This window comes from Ailuropoda melanoleuca, chromosome 16 (assembly GCF_002007445.2).
Source record: "Ailuropoda melanoleuca isolate Jingjing chromosome 16, ASM200744v2, whole genome shotgun sequence".
NCBI classification, from domain to species: Eukaryota; Metazoa; Chordata; class Mammalia; order Carnivora; family Ursidae; genus Ailuropoda; species Ailuropoda melanoleuca.
Window position 1 is genome coordinate 26273007 of NC_048233.1, and position 18363 is coordinate 26291369.

The 18363-nt window shown below is 38.1% G+C and overlaps 1 non-coding gene across 1 annotated transcript; it reads left to right on the top strand.

Annotated features, from left to right (window-relative positions):
* Positions 1-17967: 17967 nt before the first annotated feature.
* On the top strand, positions 17968-18071 carry LOC117796886. The gene has a single exon (XR_004621584.1). It is a non-coding gene; the product is annotated as a U6 spliceosomal RNA (small nuclear RNA).
* Positions 18072-18363: the final 292 nt, after the last annotated feature.

Here is an 18363-nt window from a genome sequence, read left to right on the forward strand (position 1 = left end):
CAAGAATGGTGAGTGTCTACAACTAAAGATAAAAAATGTAGGAGTTTTTAAACTCTAGGAGGGAAGCAAAATCAGTCCCTGTGGGGGTGGGGTGGGTGGCAAGTACCTGAGTTTTTAAAAAGTCCTATATCAGAAAGCTTTATAATCATGCAGCTGTAAAGCAAAGACCCACCTATTCTTCCTTCAGGAGTTCGGAACGGAACAACTAGCGCCATGTCCAGGCTTGAGGATACTGGTCTTTCATTGAGTAACAGGAAAAACTGCTTTCGATGTGAGCTGAGTGTATCGCGACTATGATTATTAAAACAGCAACTGATATTTTTCCCAGCAGGGGAAGCTGGATACTAGTCAAGAGATTAGGGATCCAGACTAAGGGAGAAAAGAGAATTCTTGAGACAGGAGATGTAGAGACCTTATTACCTGGCAGCCTCTAGAAAGGGGTGGAAGGGAGTAGCCTCCATAGGAATCCCTTAGAGGGCATTGACCTTCTAGGGAAGCGATCAATGCTTACCATTTTTCTGTTTCCTCTTCCCCACTGTGATTTTTCATATGATTCTCTACCATTAATGCAGTTTGCCAACATAAGCACCCCATGGATGCTGTGCTTTGGAGAAAAAAGTGAGGGGTACGCCTTGTGTCTTCGCTCTCAGAGAAGCTGACAGGGCCCCAAGAGTCTGCGAGTCAGTTACAAGTCAGCAGGCAGGGAGTGGGAGAGAATATTGGAGCAGCGTTAACCTCTTTAACCTCGCAGGTTTGTGCTTTTTACCATAACTTAGGAAATTGGCATTTGAATTTCCATACAATAGTCTTTCGAGAATGTAGTTATTGTCGGCCACGGTTTGATCACTTACAAAGCAAGGAATAAGGCCATGCCCTGTGGAGACCTCAATAAGGAATGCCGCCCTGCCAAATTCATTATAGACATTTCTGAGATGAGTTGGCTTTCCATGGGATGTATCCACTTTCCAATTCGCTAAGCGAATAGAAAGATTTTGCAGTGCCTGGGAAGATTTTGTGGCAACTTTCGTGATGATTATTAAAGAACGCCCACAAGTGGCCTTAATTTCTTTTCTTTTTTTTCTTTTTAAGATTTTATTTATTTATTTTAGAGAGAGAGACAGTGAGAGAGGGAACACAAGCAGGGGGAGTGGGAGATGGAGAAGCAAGCTTCCTGCTGAACAGGGAGCCTGATGCGGGGCTCAATCCCAGGAACCTGGGATCACGCCCCGAGCCGAAGGCAGATGCTTAAAGACTGAGCCACCCAGGTGCCCCACAAGTGGCCTTAATTTCATCCATTTCCAAACAAGTGTCCTTTTTATCCTGATGCAGAGGGCATAGAAATTCCTTATTTCCCACTGGGGAATCCCACAGTCTAGTGAGGGAGGCAGAGATTGCTCGTTGTTCCCCCTATTGCCTCTCATGCAGAGCAATGGAAATTCCTCTTTTAGCTAGGCTTGTCCTCACCTGTAAAAGTGGCTATGCTAGCAGTTCATCTTTAGCAGCTGGTGGCCCTGAGCCTCAGATTAGCTAGCAAAATATACAAGAAATAGGCACGTGTAACATCTGGGATGTGTTCTTGAATGATGTCCCCGTTCCGTTTCGCTTCCCCAAGTCCCGCTGGCATAACGAAGATCTGGTGGTGAGCCACTTGGATGTGGCAGAAAGGGGAATACCCCAGACGTGGTGGAGCAACAGGTCAGAGGAGCCTGGATCCTGACACCACTGCAGGGCTGCCTTAGAAGTCTGAATTTATATAGGAAACGAGAAATAAGCTCTCATCTTCTTCAAGCTGTGTTTCTTCGGGTCTCTCTTCTACTCAGTCTAACCAGTCACATAATAAAAGCTGTCACTAGAAAAGAACCTGGTACATGTTAATCGTTCCACAAGATAATAGTGGAATGATTTTTAGTCTGCATATATACTTGTCTAATAGGACATAAAATCAATAATGAAATTAATTTCTTTAAAGATTTACTTATTTATTTGAGGAGGGGAAGAGGGATAGGGAAAGAAATCCTCAAGCATATTCCCGCACTGAGTGCAGAGCTGGACAGACACAGGACCTGATCCCAGGACCCTGAGATCATAACCTGAGCCGAAATCAAGAGTTGTCACTTAACCAACTGAACCACCCAGGCGCCCCTGAAATTATTTTTTGATTGAAAATATATACTGCTATTTGATATTCCTACAAATCTTCATCCAGTAAACCTCTTCAAGTCCACATGAACAGGAACAGCTAAATGGTACACTTTAAAGTTTGCCAAACTGAATATATCTAAACTTTTTCCACAGGGCAATCACTGCCTTGCCATTTTAAGATACAGTTTAGGCAATGCTTAAAAAGGGTCCTTTCTTATCCATGTTACCCAGATGTCAGCTTGGGTCACCTTGCCCTTAAGGAGTCCAGTGCCTTCCCCAAATTTCTTTAATTTGTAGGTGTTTGGTTTCTTTCAGCTACATCTGACTCAACTGGCTCTGGTTTCTGCCACGCGCCTGTGTTGTCCGATCTGCCTCTGGCCGCTGGGCAGTTCTGGCTCCCCGCAGAGCCCCTTTCCCTCGAATCCCTCCCTCCTGAAGACCGCTCTCATGCCACAGCTTTGTGCCTTCACTAGAGATCTGGTGGCAATAGTAAAAGGATAGGGAGTGATCCCACAGTCCAATTCAAACTGTATATTAGACTGCCCTGTTCTTCAAAAACCCTCTTGGCCCTTTCCACCAACTGAGCTACCCATCGCTCTGTCTGGCCTGTGTTTTATTCTCTCTTCTGTTTTCCTCAGCTAGGTCTAGTTGACTTCTTGGACAGAGTAGTTTGTTTCCCCATTGTTGGGAATATCTAATCCATGTCCTCAGGCCCACACTTTCCTTTTCTAAATATTTTATCACAATATTTTCCTAAAAATGGCCTTAGTCTAGTGCCTACTGACTACATTTAGACCCATAAACTATTCTCAAGGGTGAAATGAAATTCAATCTATCTCATTTTGTGGTTAGATAGTTTACTTTTTTGGTTTATGACTTCATTGTTTAAATTTTAGGAACATTTTATGATATGCTATCTTTTTTTAAAAAATTAGAATAGAATCCAATTTAATATATTGAAATCTCAGACTGCCATGGCACTGTCTTAATATTATTGCTTTTCTTCCAAGTGCAATCATGCTTGTCTTACCTCCTTCTGCTATCTGTACTCTCTGAAGGATCATTTTCATGAGGGCAATAGAAGGTCTTTAAGATCTTGACCTCGAGTGCTCCACTATCACCCCAGCCTCAGATGTCCTACACTCCCATGTCCCCAGAAATGGCTTTTTGTACCTCCTCTGTCACTAAAACCTAGCTCTCCTTTTTCATTCTCTGATGTCCACTTCACTTACCTTCTTTTTAAGCCCTGACTCTGTACACTTATTCAAATGCATTTATTACCATTGCAAAATTCCGTGCTCCTTTAGGCATTTTGGAGACATATTATGTCTATTGCTTTCATGTCTCCTGTAGCTGCAAAATGTCACTCAATAAATTTTTGTTGTATTAGAAAGAATGTAAGAAATATTTCTTCCAGTCGCTAAAAAGTAAAGTGTCATTTTTTAACCTGAGAAAGAATCCAATTTGTTTCTCTCTAGCAGATTTCCAGAGATTCCAGGCCAAATATAAGAAGCTTCTGGTTACAAAATCCTGTTCAAGATAATATCCATTTTTCTCTTCTAGTCAAATCTGATGTTCATGTAAGTTGTTAACATTCTCATTAGAACTTGCAAGATTAATCATACTGTTCTCTTTTTCACTTGGCCCACTGGAGGAAAAAGTCAGATTTAGAATAACATTTTAAGACTGATTTTGGGGGGCATCTGGGTGACTCAGTCAGTTAAGCATTCAACTCTTGATTTTGGCTCATCTCAGGGTCCTGGGATGGAGCCCCACAGAAGGGTCTCCACTCAGTGGGGAGTCTGCTTGAGACTCCTTCTCTCTCTCTCTCTCTCCCTCTGCCCCTCTCCCCACTCATACACTCTCTCTAAAATAAATAAATAAATAAATAAATAAATAAATAAATAAATAAATATTTTAAAAAGGTATTAAGACTGATTTTTTAACACGTCCAAAGGACAGCTGCTATTGGTCAATTTCTTTACCCCTCTGATACCAGTGATGATAGGAAATATTGGCTCCTGTGTTCCTTCTTGGGTCCCATCATTTTAGATTCGGGATTTTGGAGAACAGAGAATTTAAGAGGAAAGGTTTTATTTTCAATGTTCTGGTATACACAGTGACTTTTAAATGCCTTATTAAGATTTTATAAATGGGGGGCGCCTGGGTGGCACAGCGGTTAAGCGTCTGCCTTCGGCTCAGGGCGTGATCCCGGCGTTATGGGATCGAGCCCCACATCAGGCTCCTCAGCTATGAGCCTGCTTCTTCCTCTCCCACTCTCCCTGCTTGTGTTCCCTCTCTCGCTGGCTGTCTCTATCTCTGTCAAATAAATAAATAAAATCTTTTAAAAAAAAGATTTTATAAATGGGTTATTAAAGTACAATTAAGTACTTAATTGGTAATGAGTATTTTCATTTATTTACTTTTCAGGGTAAAAAACAAAATTTTGTCAAATCCTTTGCCAAGAAACAGCCCATGCTCCCTCAGTACATTTGGAGGCTGAGGTACATCCCACCATGCGCATAACCACTGAAACCCCCCCTGTCAGCTTGTGATCCAAGCATGAGCAGCCAGGTGGGTAAGCGAGAGTATGTGCAGGGGAAGGAATTAGCGTCAACATGTTTCATGTACATGCTCTCAGTTGTATCCTCACTTGCAAGGCAGGAAACAGCACAGCCCCAGTGCAGACTGCCAGATTTACAGAAACCTTCACAAGAAAGCCAAGGAGGGGTCAGCTTTGAGCACCAGCTTCGGTCACTTGGTCCCTCTTACTCAAGTCAGTCTTTTCTCAGAAATTTAACTGGCACCACACCTCATTTCTGCTGAATTTCTTTAGTTATTTTAGTCTACCACATAATTTAAACCGCAATTATATGCTTTTATATGTTAATATTGTTATAATTGTGTAGTGCGAGGAGCTTTCATGACATTGGAAGGGGAACAGAAAAGCTTAACATCGAATGTGGGCTTACTATTAACTATCCATTTGGCTCTGCCAAATCACATCCTGTCTGAACCTCTGTTTCTCATGTGAAAAATGGGAATAAAAACTTACCTTTGCTGGGTTTTTTAATGATTTTATTAAAAAACACCTTTTGCAAGGTGTTGAACAAATATTGGCTATTATAAGTTGTCACATACTTAATTTTTATCTCCATCAATATAAATGGTATATTCTGAAAGTATGTATTAAAAATTGTGAAGGGTCTGAGATTTACCTTACTTGCAAGCTAACAATTTAGCCTATTACAGTTTCATGGATGTTAATAGTATCCACGATACCCCTGGCCCAGAAACAAAAGACAATTTATTACTGATAGCAATGACAGTAGACAGAATATCAACATTTTGGTATCAATTCTTCAAGCCCAATTCCTACAGTGAAGAAGTCTGGAAGATGTCTAAATACAGTGAGTTGTTTACAGGGTGGGATCCCTGAGCTTAATGAAGCTTAAATTCTTTCTTTTTCTTTTTCTTTCTTTTTCTTTCTTTCTTTCTTTCTTTCTTTCTTTCTTTCTTTCTTTCTTTCTTTCTTTCTTTCTTTCTTTTCTTTCTTTCTTTCTTCTTTCTTTCTTTCTTTCTTTCTTTCTTCTTTCTTCTTTCTTCTTTCTTTCTATTTTTTATTTGAGGGAGAGAACATGAGAGAGAGAGAGAGAACATGAGAAGGGGGAGGGTCAGAGGGTGAGCAGGGATCCCAATGCGGGACTCGATCCTGGGACTCCAGGATCATGGCCTGAGCCGAAGGCAGTCACCCAACCAACTGAACCATCCAGGTACCCCTTAAGTTCTTTTTAAAGACTAGTAAGTGTGTCTGCTATTTGTTCTATAGGGAGCTTTTCTCCAAAGCTATAAGAAACCTACCCTTAATTCTGAAGAAACTTAACTCCATCTCTCAAGGCTGCTGTACAAACACCCTTAAAATTATAGTGGGGGAACAAAAGGCAATCCATGCCTTGGTCACAAGACATAGACAAATATCAGGGACTCATGGAATATTGTCTTCCAACAATATGCTTTATGGTTTATAATCAAAAAACAACTTTAAAATTTAATTACTGAGTTTCAGCTATGATTGAATAATTGGGATTGAGATTATTGTTCTATAGTAAACAGGAAAACTGAAATAATATAGGTGGCAATGGTTTTCATACATTGGATAACAGAACACAGAGGGCTCTGATCCCTGAAAGAAGACAAATGAGAGTAGACCCCTGCAATTGCTCTGGCTCTCTGTTTCCAGGCTTTTCTGGACCTCTGTGGGGGCTGGGACCAGATGGGGCAATTCCAAATAAAGCATGCAGACCTGTTGAATTAACAAGATAGAGTTCAGAGAAGCTGAAATGCCTGGCATTTTTAGGGAAGACTATACAAAATAAGGGAGATCCATGGAGAGAAAGCTCCAAGATCTGCATAAGATTCTTTTTTAGATGGCACCTGCATATTACGCATATGCATGGGATAGAACCCTATGAGGCTAGGCAAAAAAAAAAAGATTGTGGAGCCATAAGTAGTTTCTAGAGTTCACACAGATCTGGGAAACTTTCAAGCTCTAACCACCAGAGAAGAGAGTCCCTGTTAAACACGTGAACTATCAGTAGGGACCCCAGAAAAATCATGCTTTAGTAACAGAGCTAAATTTCCATTAGATTAAAGTTACTCTAGATTCTCTTTTTAAAAAGCTTGAAAACAAGCCTCAAATGGATAAATTGATCACAGTAAGTTACTACCTGTTAGAATAAAATCCAACAGTTTTTGAGGATTGCAATAAAATCTATTACTTGAAAATATAAAAATCACAATCTAATAAAAATTTGTACACATACAAAGAAGCAGAAAATGTGACACATTAACAGGAAAAAATCATGTAGCACATTACCAGTCAATAAAAACATATCCAGAAATGACAGAGATGATGGAATTGACAGAAAAGAAGTTTAAAGCATCTAATAGATCTGTTTTTAAAAATATTCAAGAATTGGGGCACCTGGGTGGCTCAGTCAGTTGAGCGTCTGCCTTCAGTTCAGGTCATGGTCTCAGGGTCCTGGAATCGAACGCTGTATCAGGATCCCTGCTCAATGGGGAGTCTGCTTGTCCCTCTCCCTCTGCCACTCCCTCCATCCTTCTCATGCTTTCTCTCTCAGTCTCACTCTCTCAAATAAATTAAAAAAATAAATAAATAAATAAATAAAATCTTATTTAAAAATTAAAATAATAAAAATGTTCAAGAATTTAAAAGAAAGCATAAGCAAATGAATAGAAAAGTAGAAGATATTTTTTAAAGTTCCAAATGGAGAGATGCTTGAGGGTCTCAGTCAGTTAAGCAACCAATGTTTGGTTTAGGTTCAGGTCATGATCTCAGGGTCTTGAGCCCTGCCTTGGCTCTATGCTGAGTGTGGAGTCTGCTTAAGATTCTCTTTCTCCTCTCCCTCCCCCACTCCCCCCAACGCTCACCCGTGCTCTCTCTCCCTAAAAAAAGATGGAAAATACAATATCTCAAATTAAAAATTCACTTTAAGAGATTAAAAGCAAGTTAGAAATTGTAAAAGAAATGATCAGTGAACTTGAAAATACAGCAGTAGAAATTATCCATGACAAAGTAAAGAGGAAAAAAGGGCTAAAACCTGTAATAGAACCTCTGTGACCTGTTGGAGACAATACATGTAATTAGAAGCCCAAAAGAGAGGGAGAGAAAAAGCATTTGAAGATGCAATAGGTACAAATTTTCCAAATTTAATGAAAATTATAAACTTACAGATCTAAGATTCTCAACAAACCCAAGCAGGATAAATACAGAATTTTGAAAACTACTAATTAAAGAAAAAAATTTAAAAGCTACCAGAGGAGAATAAAAGACGCATTATATACAGAAGAGTAATGATAAGAATTATAGTACATTTCTTGCCTGAAACTATGCAAGACAGAAGACAGTGGAATGACATCTTTAAAATTACCAAAAAAATTTAAATTAAGCTAGAATTCTGTAGCCAGTAACAATATATTTTAATAACTAAAGGTAAAATGCATAATTTGGCAGATTTTAACAAGTTGGGAATATCATCCCCAGTGGTCTCACACTATAAAAAAATATTAAATGAAATATTTCAGGTAGGAGGAAAATGGTACTAACTGGAAATTTATATACAAAAAAGGAGAGTGGTGGAAATAATAAATATGTAGGTAAATGTAAAAAATATTTTTATCTCACTCAAAAAATTTCTTTAAAATATAATTGACTAAAACAAAAAATATTAACAATGAATTGTGGTATTTTCAGGTAACAGTAAATTATGTCAAAAATTAGCACAAAGGATGGAAAGGAAATAAGTAGAAATATAGTTACATTGTAGGTGAAATGGAATAGTATTAGTTAATGGCAGATTGAGATGTTTTAAAGGTTCATTTTTCAAACCATGCAGCAATCAGTAACAACAAAAAGATGTGTAGATGATATACCAACAATGAATGTAAAGTAGAAGAATGAAGATTAGCTAATAAATTTAAAAGAAGGAAGAAGAGGGAGAAAAAAAGAGAACAAATGGAACAAGTGGAAATAAACTAGCAAGATGATATATTTAAAACTGATCATATCAATAACTACATTAAATATAAACCATAAAAACTCTAATTAGTAGTCAGATATCATGAGACTGAATAGAAAAGCAATATCTAATTATGTGTTGCCTATAAGAAACCCACTTTACAAATAAAGACATAGATAACGTAGACGGAAAGTGAAACACTTTCACTTTAGTGAAAACACTTTCACTTTAGTGAAAACACTAATTACAAGAAAGCTGGAATGGCCATATTAACATCAGGAAAATTAACATTGAGAACAAGGAATATTACTAAGGACCAATAGGAACACTTTATCATTATAAAGAGGTCAGTTAATTCAGAAGACATAAGTAGTGTTAACTGTATATATATCTATAAATCTTTCAAATAGATGAAGCAAGAATTGAGAACTGAAAGGAGACAAAAATACTCTCCTCGTAGGTACTGGTAGAGAAACTAGGCATAAAATTAGAATTTAGGAGCATTGAACAACGCTCTCAACACCTTTTCCCAATTGATATTTCTGGAAACTATATCCAGCAGCTGCAAAATACACATCCTTTTGAAGTACACATGGATTTTTCACCAAGATGATCCATATGCTGGACTTTAAAGCAAGTATTAATAAATTTAAAATAATTGAAATCAGATAGTTTTTCCTCTCATCTCTATGGAATTACATTAGAAATAAACAATATAACAATATCTGAAATAACCTCAAATATTTTGAAATGTAAAAGCACTTCTCTATTAGTTACCTATGGGTCAAAGAAGAAAGCAGAAAAAAATTAGAAAATATCTTGATTGGAAGAAAATTACACATTACATACAAAATATTTAGAGGAAAATCTATAATTTTAAATATTCATTTTAGAAAAGAGGACAATTCTGTATCAGTAATCTAAGAAACTAGAAAAAAAGTTAACTGCAAAGTAGAAGGAAGGCCATAATAAATATAATTTTGGTAGATGAATATATAAATACAGTTTAAATACAGTATCAATTAATAAAAAGGACAGAATAGATGAAAAACAATAGAAACAAAAGCTTGCTCTTGTACAATATTGCCAAAATTGGTAATCATGTAAGTAGGCTGATTAAAAAATAGGGAAGCAGGGGCGCCTGGGTGGCACAGCGGTTAAGCGTCTGCCCTCGGCTCAGGGCGTGATCCCGGCGTTATGGGATCAAGCCCCACATCAGGCTCCTCCGCTATGAGCCTGCTTCTTCCTCTCCCACTCCCCCTGCTTGTGTTCCCTCTCTTGCTGGCCGTCTCTATCTCTGTCAAATAAATAAATAAAATCTTTAAAAAAAATAGGGAAGCAAAAATTACTAGAAGCAGAAATGAAAGAGGGATTATCACTACATACCCTACAGACAGAAGGTGTTAAGAAAATACTGTGAAGAGCTTTGTGCCAATAAATTTGAAAACAGCTGAAATGGACAAACTCTTTGAAAGACATAAATTACTGACATTAACATAAGAAGAAATGGAAGGTTATGTTTCTGTATAAGATATAGAAAGTCTCGGGTGAACATCACTCCTACTCTAACAATTGGAAAATCTGGCATAATCTACAAAATAAATGAAAATAAAATATTTGAATAATATATTTTCTTGAGCCTATCAGAGGCCTGAGTTTTAATGGCACTCAACTGCTCTGAATTCTAGAGTGACAAGACCTACCAAGGAGAAATAGAATAACCAAACTCCCTTTTGGCAAGGAATATAATACAAATTGGTAAGAAGAACTCTGCTAAAATTTTAACATATTGGTAAAGACAGTGTGGGCCAGCATATTTGTTTGTAATATCTGGGAGTTTTGAGCCCCTGGCCGAGAGCTTATGCTAAGGATATAATAGGAAAACGTGTTTGTGACCTTGAGGGCTTTATCGTAAAGGTCAGAGCACAGAGTCCAGAATGCCCGGCTTGCCCAGCAGCCGGGAAGCCCAACTCACTCAGGGTGGAATGCTGAGTTTTAGTGTGTTTTAGTTTCTTTTTTTTCAAGATTGTTTGGCTATTCTGAGCCCCTTATAATTTCATATCAATTTTAAGATGAATTTGTCCATTTCTATAAAAAAAAAACAGCAGTTGAAATTTTGATAGGGATTGTGTGGAATCTGTAGATAAATTTGAGGAGTATTGGCATCTTAACAATGTCTTCTAATTCACAAGCATGAATGCCTTTCCACTGATTAAGGTCTTATTTAATTTCCTTCAATGACATTTTGTAGTTTTCAATGTACAAGTCTTGCACTTCTTAGTTAAATTTATTCTTAAGTATTATATTATTTTTGATATCATTGTAAATGGAATTGTAAATGAAATAATCATTTCAGATTATTTACTGCTAGTGTATAAAATTGCAAATTATTTTTTTGTGTGTTAATCTCATATGCTACACATACCAGACAAGTCACTAGGTGTAAAAGTTTTTATGTGGTTTCTTTAGCATATATGTTATCATGTCATCCTCAAATAGAGATAGTTTTACTCCTTCCTTTCTGATCCTGATGCCTTTTATTTATTTATTTTTTTATTGCCTAACTGCCTTGGCTAGAACCTCCAGTACAAGGTTGAAAAAAAGCGGTAAGAACAGACAGACTTGTCTTGTTCCTGTTCTTATGGGGGAAAGCATTCAGTCACCATTACTAAGTATGAAATTAGTTGTGAGTTTTTCAAAGATGTCCTTTCTCAAGTTGAGGGCATTTCCTTCTATTCCTGGTTTATTATGTATTTTCTCTCTCTCTTTTTTTAATTCTTTATTTAAATTCAATGTAGTTAACATATACCGTATTATTAGTTCTTTATTTAAATTCAATGTAGTTAACATATTCCGTAATATTAGTCCAGGGGTAGAATTTAGTGATTCATTGTTGCATATTTTTGTCATGAAAGGGAGCTAGATTTTGTCAAATGCTTCTTCTGTATCTATCAAGATATAATATGGTGTTTGATGTTATCTTAATATGGAGCAGTTGCATTGATTAATTTTTGTATGTTGAACCAACCTTGCATTCCTAGGATAAATCTCACTTGGTCAGCACATATAATCCTTTTTCTATGCGGCTGGGTTCACTTTGCTTATATCTTGTTGAGGATTTTTGCATCTATATTCATAAAGGATATTGGTCTATAGTTTTCTTTTCATGTGATATCTGTCTGTTTTTGGCATCAGAATAATACTAATGATAGAATAAGTTAGGAAGTGTTACCCGGTCACTTCTTTTTGGAAGAGTTTATGAAGAATTGATATTAATTGTTATATAAGCATTTGATAGGATTCACCAGTGATGTCATCTCTTTCTGGGCTTTTCATTATGGGAAGATTTGTGATATCTAACACATACTAACACAATATGTTTACTTTTATAGGCCTATTCAAATTTCTATTTCTTGTTGAGTCATTTTTGGTAACTTTGTCTTTCTATAACTTTATCCATTTCATCAAAGATGTCCAATTTCTTGATATATAATTGTTAATCATATCCCATATTTCTGTAAGATCAGTGGTAACGTTTCTTCTTTCATTTGTGGTTTTAGTAATATTAATTTTCTAAGTGGTTTTCCTCCCATGGTTTATGAGATACTCTTCTACTTGGTTCTCCTATTGCCCTGTATTTATTTTAAGTGTGTTTTGACGCCCTCTCTTTCTCTGTCTGTTTCTTAGGTAACAGTGGCCCTAGGACTCTGACTAGACTGTTTTCTATTCTCATTCTATAAACTTTCCTACTCAGTATCATCTACTGCTATGGCATAAAATGCTACCTGTATGTTGATGACTTTCAATATTTTATTTCTAGAAGGAATCTCTCTTCTGAGTTTTAGACAGTATGTATAGCTGGAATCTTCAGTTTAATGCTCTAATGTCACCCCAACATGTCCCAAACTAAAGATGTCAATCCCTCCTCATACTAAATTTGCTCTGTGTTATCTAGTTCTGTGAGTGAATGGCATGACCATTGATTCAAGTGTCTAAGACACAGACCTAAATTTCACAGAACTTCTTACATCTTCCAATCACCAAGACCTGAAGATAAGATTTTGTCTCTCTCCTTAAGACTTATATTACTGAATATTTATAATACTTAATTCCTTATATCTCTCTCATTGCTCTTATTGTCTTCTCTGCCTGAATTTTCTCCTCTTAACTTCCCCAAAGTCTGTTTGATAAATTCATTCATTTTCAGGTGCAATACCTCATTTTTTTTCAACTTTTCTTTTTCCAATCCCCCAGAAACATTAATTGTTCCCTCTCTTCAGCTCACATATGATCCTGACATCATTTCAGTTCCTTTAACACTTTATTGAATATATTGATTTGAATGTCTTTATCTCTTTCCTATAACATAAAATGCTTAAGGACAGAGGACGTAATTCACCTCTGCATTCTTTTATGGGAATAATAGATGTTTGAAATACATTTTTTGAGTGAATGAATGGACTGTGAATGCAGTATTGCTAGATCTGTCTTATCAGACTAGGGAGCAGTGTAGTGGAATATAAAAGGTGTTGGAAGGAAGGCATTCAAATCTAAGAAACAGAGGGTGCAAAGACTAAGAACCATAAAATCAATTGGAATATTGTAGAAACCACAAGTTTAGAAAATTGATGAAAGTAAGGAAGTTTACTCATGTTCAAAGAGCCAACTCTGATTGCTGACCCCTAATCAGATGAGATGCAAAGAAGATGGGAAGCCTGGAGGAATCCATATTCACTGCCCAGAAAAGGTGATCATATGTCCTGCCCTATTGTAATTGCTGACTAAAGCCAGAGGCCAGAGGACACTACTAAACCCTACAGTCTGAAGAACCATGGCATCATTACTGGCACCAAAGCCAAAGTTTGTTGTTGCCACCTCCTAAAAGCCTAGCAGTCTTTGGCCTGCAGCTACAAACTCAGAATGTGCCTGGCACTCACTTGCTGCCTGCTCTAACCTTGGCTGCCCTCAGAAATGTGGCTTGATAGCGGTCCTGTGCTCAGGTCACTGTTGCTGAAATACATCTCTGCTCAGAATAATGTATCACTTTCCTATAGTGTTTAAAAGGTGGCTTCTATTCTCTGTGGTATACTAAGCTAAGAGCATTCTAAATCAAAATTGTCCTAGGTTCTATGAAGACGTCAGGACAGCCATGTTCCCAACACAAGTTGATTCTAGAATGTCTTGATCACGTATGTTGGTATGGGCAGCTGTTTTCTTCTCAGTCCTTGGGTGCCAGGCTTATCTACTGGGACACCATCATGGTAGATTCTGTCTCAGGCAAATTCTATCTCAATAATTTCATCCCCCCCCTTTTTTAAAGATTTATTTATTTATTTGAGAGAGAGAGAGAGAGCATGCAGGAGGGAGGAGCAGAGGAAGAGGGAGAGAGAAAATCTCAAATAGACTTGGCTGAGCACAGACCCAGACATGGGGCTCAATCTGACAACCCTGAGATCATGACCTGAGATGAAATCAAGAGTCAGATGCCTAAACAACTTAGCCATCCAGGCGCCCCTTCATCTCCTTCTACTTACCGTTAAGCAGGGCTACTTCAGGTGAACCAATATGATTTCATTCTTTTTAATTTAAAAGGCAAGTGTCTTGGGCCCTTTCCTCCTTAGAATGCCTCTATAATCTTTTGTAAAATAATTTATTTTGCCTCTTCCAACTTTCAAACTCCACGTACAAGTGGGTGTGTCAGAATTAAGTCAAAGAGGCCATCCGTACACTAAATGTCCTTTTATCACAAGAGCTGATTTCTGTAAATCTCTAATGAGCTACAAATTATTTTAAAAATAACTTGTGTGGAGTGTGTGTGTGTGTGTGTGTGTGTGTGTGTGTGTGTGTTAGCACTGAAAAGGAGAGAGGAGGTCAGCTCAGGGTTCTTAGTTCTGGCTGCATCACTAACTGCTGTTGACTTTGGATGACTCACATAAAAATCTCCGTGCCTCACTTCCTTCATGCAAAAAAATGGAGGGGTGGAGCTACATAGTTGTTCTGGTTACTTCCAGCTCTACATAATTCTATAATTCTTTTTGATGACCTAAACATAATTTGTAGGCAAACACACCCTTGCGTGTTGTTCCGGAAGCTTCATTTCTGACCATTAGGTTCATTCTTGGTCATCAGCTTGATCTAGCCAACTCCTGATTCCCCATTCACAGATGCTTGTGGATTACCCATGGGTGGTCTGGCTCTTCATAAGCAATAGATTGGACTGGGGGCTACCCCAGGGCCCACCATGGGCCACCTTCGTCCAAGTACAGAGCCAGAACCATGCCAGTCTCAGCAGGTTGGCGGAGCTCAAGGCGAGGTACCTGCAGCTCTGTTTCAGGACGTTCATGTCCAACTGCTTAAAAGTGTGTTCACAGGCACAAATTCCTATGGCAGCCTAACAAAAAGGAATCGAAAGAAGACGGAATGCTTCACCACACTCCCCTAGGCCCTGGACAGGAGCTGCTTTCTGAGACTGTCATAAGACCGAATGCAAGGGTGTAGCCCTTTCATTAAATTGCCCTGCGCTGTTTGTGTTTTCCTGATGTATGGTGCTCATGTCGAATCAGAACTGAATCCAAGCCCTTACCCTCAGACACAACGTGAGTGTTTTGGGAGGTTCCAAACATCTTTGGTTTGTTTTTAAATTTTAATAAGTTCAGTACTTCCTGGGTTTGGCCAGGCCAGACACACCACAGGACGTTTCCAGCCTGAAACCAGAAAGCGTGCAGGCACTCACAGAGGAGACTGATGCAGCGAGCTTTCCATCCCACTTGCCAGACCTAAAAGCATCTCGTGTGGTTAGCTGACTCGTGGTTGTACCTACCCAGAGCACATAACATATGAAAAGAGATTTTATGTATTAGCCATGTCCTAGCGCACTCTGCGCGCATTTGCCCTCATATATCCACTACTTCTCATCATATTTCTAGGAAGGAAGGAAGACTGGCCTTCTCATTAAGTACAGGAATGTGAACATTTCTTGACAGCAAGGACAATGTTTCCATGTTCAATTTACTATTAAAAGAACTCCAATCGTAATTGCTGCTGATGAGGAGGAAATTGAGGCACTGACATTTTGAATAATCCAGTTCAGGGCCGTGAGTCACCCATCCACAGTGTTCAGTTCAGCAACTATGTAATTGAATGCTACGGCCTGAGTACCAGGATAATTATAGACACTGTGGAGGATTAGAAACTTGTAAGATGTTAGGGCTTTGAGAACCAAGTGGTCATCCAGGAAACCACGACACAGTATCTGGCCTCAAAGAGGTTACACTCCAGCGTGGAGACAATATTAGCTCTCATGAATCCCATGGCAAAATAAAAGGTGTAGGGCAGGTGCCTCCTACAGCCACGGAGCTACCTGTTTATTTCCCTTCACAGCTAAGCTCATTTCCAGAGAAGTTTGTACTGACAGTCCCTACTTTCTTATTCTCAGCTTCTAGGAGGAGCACTCAAACCTTCTCACTGGGAGGTCCAAATGGGCACTTTCTGTGGGCATCTGACTTGCTGTGTCTGCAGAATTTGACACTCTTGACAGCTTCTTCCTTCTGGAAACTCTCCACATGTCCAATATTAAGTATATTGTCTCTCCTTTCTTCCCACTGCCCCACAATCCCCTAAACCATTCTTCTTCCTGAATGTCCTGTCTTGGTAAAGAACATCACCATCGACCCAATTAGTCAAGCCAGCAATGGCAGTAGGTGCGAGATTGGGGGGTGAGAAGATCACTCACTAGTTATTCCTTTTATTCACTCTCCTGACTAATCAGCCATAAAATCTTATAGAATTTTCTTTATTAATATCATATGGATCCCTTCTTTGGATTCTCAAAATTATTGGCCTTATCCTATATCACTTACATTATTGAAGAATCTATTATTAAACTGGCTTCTGGCTTTTAGACTCATTTTCTATCAATCCGTCTTTCAGGCTGTGATCAAATGTACCCCCCCCCAAAAAAAAAAAATTGTAAGCAAGCTACTTCCTCATTTACATTTGACTCCACATTCCTGTAGGAAAAACTCAAAGTCCATGGTTATGACATGCAAGAGCATTCATGATTGGGCCCAGCTGGGTCTTCACCTTCACCCACCCCCTCATCATTCTCAACAACCTTGGTCCTGGGACAGTGCAGATGCTCTTCACACCTCTGTGCCTTTGTTCATCCTCGTCAAAACTCACTTACCTTTCTATTCTCAAGAACCTCCTCTTTTTACCCTAATCCACTTTGTCCAAACCTCTATCATAGCACCTACCAAGCTGTACCACTTTTTACAAAGGCAAAGTTTAAAAAAAAAAAAAAAGCAAAACAAAATAAAAACCAACCAGGCATGTTTGGAAAACTAAAACTACTTTCATTTAGTTGAGCTCAGGGCCTTGGTGACCCTCAAAGGTCTGGAACATGAAATGAAATTCAGAGATTTTAATCAGGGAGGTTTACTTGATCAGATTTGCATTTTAGAACCTTATTTCACTCGTGTGTAAGATGCATTGGAAAAATTCCATAATTATTAAAGCCTGAAAGAGGGAGGGCAGTGTGGGTTAAAAAAAAAAAAAAAAAAAAAGGATGTGGAATGATTCCAGAGGTATTTATACAGTAAAATTGGCAAGTCTGACGGATCAATTAAGTGAATTGAAGAATTGATCCATTGATTTCAATAATTATTGAGGACCAACCATTGCTGCAGTTTCTAGCAGTACAAAGAAATTACAAGACAATGTTCCCACTCTTATAGAAATTTATTATAGTGAAATACAAAGTAGATCAGAAGTAGGTTCAAATATAGATAAGAGTTTAGTAAACAATAAAGATTGAATTCTTTAATAAGTAGTTTGGGGACAAGTGGCTGTTTGGGGAAAACAGATATAAAATTGTATTTTCCCGCCAAATTCAGTTCCAAATAAATTGAATGCAAAATCTGAAATAATAAAAACAACAAAATAACCATAGTTCAATATGTATATAAATGTTTGGCATTTAAACTTTCCTAAGCACAGCACCAAAGACATAAACCACATAATGAAGAGAGTGCATTTGGCTATATAAAATTAAAATCTCTTTATCACAAAAACATAGCAATAGAGAAATAATTGCAACATAAAGGTATACAAAGATTTAGCATGATATAGAAACTTCTAGAAAGGTATACAAAGATTCAGTATGATATAGAAACCTCACCCCTAAGCCCATCCATGCGCTGCTTTCGATCTGGCTTGTTCCAAGGCTGTCAGGGGATAAGCCTGAGGATCTGTCTGATAAAACACGTATGTAAAAGGGAACTATGGTGCTCACTTCGGCAGTGCATATATTAAATTGAAACGATAAAGAGAAGATTAGCGTGACCTCTGTGTAAGGATGACAAACAAATTCATGAAGCGGTCATATTTGTAGATATGGAAGAAGTTCCTGTCACCATGGAGAGGCCTTTGTCCCCACTCAGTTTTGAGACCTGACTTGAGATGCAACACGCCAGCCAGCCTTCCCACTGCCTGGCCAGGGTTTGGAATACGTTCTCTCAGGTTGTTGTGTCAAGTCACTAGGATGTGGATAAAAACCAAAGGCAAGTAAAAAAAAAAAAAAAAAAAAAAAAAAAAAAAAGGAAAGAGAGAGAGAAAGAGAGAACCATGAATCTGTAATTACTATTATGAGAGTGTTAATTGAGTACCCAAATAATGGTAACAG